This window comes from Alosa pseudoharengus, unplaced genomic scaffold (genome assembly GCF_046254945.1).
Source record: "Alosa pseudoharengus isolate Yale_2024_CS ecotype anadromous, Long Island Sound unplaced genomic scaffold, YU_APseudo_1.1 YU_APseudo_1.1_scf_13, whole genome shotgun sequence".
NCBI lineage: Eukaryota > Metazoa > Chordata > Actinopteri > Clupeiformes > Clupeidae > Alosa > Alosa pseudoharengus.
In genome coordinates this window covers 18176468-18181467 of record NW_027468598.1, presented here as the reverse complement: position 1 = coordinate 18181467, position 5000 = coordinate 18176468, and the positions used below count along the sequence as shown (strand labels likewise).

The 5000-nt window shown below is 44.4% G+C and overlaps 1 protein-coding gene across 1 annotated transcript in view; it reads left to right on the top strand.

The window, feature by feature from the left end:
- Positions 1-5000, top strand: part of gucy1a2 (guanylate cyclase 1, soluble, alpha 2) — a 52490-nt gene that overhangs the window by 10747 nt on the left and 36743 nt on the right. The gene's annotated exons all lie outside the window — the stretch shown is intronic.

Genomic DNA, 5000 nt, shown 5'->3' with positions numbered 1-5000 from the left:
GATGTGTGTGGCAAGTGACAGCGCACTCTTTTTAGCAGAAGTGAAAAATCTCTACCACATATTCGCTAAATCAGCTGCTTCTAATTAGCACAATTATTCATTCAGGTAGGTAGCCATTTGTATTAGCTGCACAGGTATAACCAATACATGGTAAGACTTTAACTTTCTAGTCGAAGTTTCCCACCTCTGATATTTGTCACCCGATATTGCAACTGACTCTTGAACAGACACAGTCAAGGTTAGAAGCAGATCACCTGCAGAGAGACTGATCTCAGAACAGGTCCTGAGAGGCTGTTCTAGAGTCAGCGACTGACTGGGGCTGTAATCAATTTGACAGGCAGCTCAAGGATCTTATTTTCAGTCGAATGTATACACAAAGTCCCTACCTTGCCTACACTTCAGGTGTCAGATAATGCTGTGGTAAGTCACGTGTGGTGTACAGAGACTGATCAATACCTGATGGATGTCTGTGCACCTGCCAATAGGTCTGGTTTGTGGACTCATGTTCAGTGTAGCAACTGTGTCATATGTAGGTTATCAGATCACATTCAAATACCGTAAATGTGTTAAGTTATTAGTCATAAGTTATTATATAAAGCATTTTTTTATATAATATATTGCTGTGCACTAGTTTATTGTTGCATTCCCACACAGCAGTGCTCTTAGTGTTTATCATATAGATGGACCATGATTGGAGTATGCGTGTGATGTGTGTTAAATGACTGAGCTCGGCTTTTGTTTGGGGTGTCACGTGTGCGCTCCGAGGCTGCTAGTGAGTGTTTTTTGCTTCAAGGTCGCTGTGCGACACAGAGAGCGAGTTATGGTTGGCTACTGGCACAATCTGATGTGGAGGATGGTGAAGCAGTTTGACATTGATGCTTTTTCTGTCACACCGAGGCGCTCTTGTGATAAGCGGCAGATGTAACAGAGGTGACCTTTACCTGCAGATGAAGTGACAGTGTTTTTGTTAAGAATTGTTTTATATTTCACTCCCGACTTCCTGTAGTTTCGTCCTCAGTCCTCTCTTAGTCTCTCTGTCTTGAGAGCTTAGCGCACATGCTAACATAAGGATTTTGCAACTCTTCAGTGTTGTATTAAACATTCATGGTATGTGTGTGTGTGTGTGTGTGTGTGTGTCTCTGTGTGTGTGTGGCCTAATTGGACACGGTTGGCATAGCTGGAGGCTGTTGACAAAGTAAAACAAATACCCTGGCTTAGTTTACTAATCTGGCCAGATGATTACAAAATGCCTGGAAAAGAGATACAGCTTATGCTGGGATATCCCCTCCCTCCACCCTACTCCTCCTCCTTCGTGAGTGAACTGACAACCAGATACCTCTGTCCAGCCCCCATCTATCAATCCCTCCATCCATCCATCCATCCATCCATCTCTCCATTCATCTGTCCATCCATCTCTTTGATGAAAGAAGGGAGTATGGCGAGTATCATTGGATTAATGCACACAGGCTTACCATCTGGCTGATGCGTTGTGCTCTCGCGTCTCTGGAGTGCACCTGCTCGGGGGCCCCCCCCCGGTGTTGTTTGTGATATTTTTTAAAAAGTATTCCGTTTCGGATTTGATTACCGGTGACCCTGTTCTGCCTCAGCAGCGTGACATGGGGGCCGCTTTTGTGTGGCGTGTAATCTTCCCCTGGCAGTGGGCTTGCGGGCTGCTGAAAACTGCAAAACAGCTCTATCGGGGGATTTTTTTGCCTTCTCCCCTGCCTGCTCGCAGCCTGGCAAGGTGCAGTCGGCTGTATTTTTAGACAGGGACTGTTGAGCTGCGTTGGAGCGTTGAGCATCTGGAGAGGCGAATGCTTGTGCGACCGAGTGTCTGTGTGTGTTTGTGTGTGTGTGTATGTGTGTGTGTGCACTCTCTCTCTAATCCCAGAGAGGTGCAGCCTCAATACCCCTCCACAGGGCCTCTTAATAGGCCCTGCCACTGAAAGAGAGAGAGAGAGGTGTGCTATGGACTGCATTCTCAAAAGTGAGGTTGTCCCACACACTGTATTCTACTGTATACTGTAGATACACAGACACACACACACACACACAAATTTACATTACACACACAGACTGTCTCTAGCCCCTCTCTCACTCTTTCTCCCTCTCTCTCTCACACACACACAGGTGACAGGCAGGCAGGCAGGTGTTTCCCAGCTTTCCTCTTGTTTTGGAGTACAATGAGAGGAAGTGGAGTGCCTCTATTTTTTATTCTGTCACTGTACATGTACAAGATTCACCTGCCACGTTTTATTCCTGTGTGCACTCCATCACACTCCACTCTCACTCACACACTCCCTCTCTCTCTCCACTCACACACACACACACACACACACACACACACACATATTGCACGTTAGGGTTAGGGTTAGGGCTGTCACTGTACCCGTTTAGCTTTCAGCCATTTTGTCCACGACTAGTTGACTGCTACCTACAGCACCGACTAGTGATTTTAATAGTCACCTGGTTGAGTAGTTGACTAGTTGACTAGTTGATGAAACACGTAACACACATGCACACACACACACACACACACACACACACACACACACACACACACACACACACACACAGTGATTCTTTCACTGTACTGCTTTCTGCCAGGACGATAGCATTTTTCTGTCACTCTCACAGTGAACAAGAGTTTGAGGCACAGAAAGAGAATGAGAGAGAGAGAGAGAGAGAGAGAGAGAGAGAAAGAGCAGTTACTATGGCTACTGGTGTTGATGCGATGGCCGTTCAGGTTCTTGCTAGCTGCCTGGCGTAATAGCAATGCAGGTGTGAGCATTCAGCTCAGCCATGCCAAGTCCACGCCACCTCACCCCTTGCCACGCCACACAATGCCGCGTCACCCCACCTCCGAGAAAGCTGAGCGCCAGCTCTCGCTTTACGTAAGACCGGCAGCGCCGAGGCCAGTTTTCTCTGATGAGTTGTCATCGTCGCAGCGGCCACTGGGTAACAGCCGCCCGTCACCTCCGCTATGAGTCAGCGGAGGAGACAGCGACGCCCCAAGCCCAGGTAGAGCCCGTCAGAGTTAACGGGAACAAAGAAAATAAAATGTGGAAAAAAGAAGAAAGAGAGAGAGAAACACTTAGAGAGAGAGAGAGAGAGAGAGAGAGAGAGAGAGAGAGAGAGAGAGAGAGAGAGAGAGAGAGAGAGAGAGAACAAGCCCAGTAGTCTCTGTCAAGCTGATGTTTGTGGACGTCAGAGACTGCGGTTCACTGCTGGAGGGGTGACGCGGGTGTTTGTCAGTGTGTGGGAGAGAGACAGTGTGTGTAGAGGGAGGCATCTGTTTGTATTAATGTTGTGGTGGAAAATCAATGTTTATTTGTGTTTGTTTTAAAGGGCATGACACAAGGGAATAGAGTCTGCTGTGTGGTCCAAGTGAGTGTGTGATGAACCAACACTGCTGTGGATCAGTGGCAGGTTGGACTTTTAGGTAGAGACTGCTGACTTCCAGGTACATTTTAATAATGCCATTCTCCTTTGGCTTATGAGTAAGACCAAGATCTACTTTTAAAGTTGACAGTGTCCTGAGATCTACCAAGCCAAATGGAAAGCTTAGCCATTACCGGTACCTACAGTACATATATCGCTACGTACATATATTCTGCTATTTCAGTTCTTCCTCAGATTTTCCACAATTCTACAGTATAATCTCAATGCCCAAACACCCAGTATTCCCATGCTCTAAAAATGATTGGACCCCGTTCATTGTCGCTAGCAACTATATTTATTGATATTTATTATTATTTTATTATTATTATTCTATACATTATTATTATTATTATTAGTAGTAGTAGTAGTAGTAGTGGTAGTATTAGTAGTAGTAGTAGGCCATTATTATTATTGCCATCATTCTCTCAGCTCAATGTGATGTGATAGAAAATGTTGAATGTAACACACAACCTCAGGTTGTCCTCATCCTGCTCTGAACACGGTTGTGTTGCATTGTTTTGAGCACAGTCAGTTTGGAAAAGCCTGTGCTGCGCAAGTGACTGATCTAGCCTACTGAGGGATACGTTTTTAATGCGCATTTGAGAGTTTGTGGATATTATTGAATGCTACGCATCAGTGGTCTTTCAAGTGGTCATTCTTCAGCTCAATAGGTTGTCCCTTTCTAAAGAGAGATGTTTTGTTGTAGTTGCAAGTGAGAGAAAGTGGAATAGAACATTATGCCCAATATTCCAATATGTGGTTTAATGTTCTGCTCATTAGTGGGTCACTTTGATACTAAAAGTACGATTCTTTGTAATGACTGCATGATATCTGTACTGTCCCTGTGTATATCTGTGTGTGACTGTATTTAGAGATAAGCGGGAACATTATGACTTTGCAGTGTTTTACTGTTCTGCATGGCTGCATCAGTAGCTATCTGCTCCGGATTTCCAGGTTGCCACTAATCAGAGTCTGATTCAGTGTAGTCCACGTGAGATGGGATGACCAACGCCATCTCCCGTCAGCCTGGAAGGATACTTAAACCCTAACTATTTCCTTGTCTAGTTAGAGCAGCTGATGGATCTTTAGGTGAAGTCATGCTGTCTCTCCCTTGATGCGCATCATTGTAAATAAACTCTATTCCTGATTTTTCATACTATTGGTCTGACTGGGTCTCTATTAAATCTATGGTATCAAAATTACCATCACAAGCAAATTGACCCATAGCACTGTAGACGTCAATTCCGATGTAGCCTAAATAGTGCAAATGATGCGAGTCGTTATTGTATTTGTGGAGATTTCTTTATGGGGAAAGTCGAATCGCCCCCTCGAGTTAAATTTGTCCTTGTATGTGTCAAGGCTATGCAGCCTATTGGTAGGCTGTTGTAAAAATGTGAAATGAATAAATATATGAACAAGTGATTGCATCTTAACACCATTGCTGAGACCAACACAAAGGAGAAAAGGCTGGTTCAAAAACTATAGATTAAGTAACTATTTATGTTTATTATCAGTAGGGCTGTCAATCGATTAAAAAAAAAAATCTAATTAATTACATA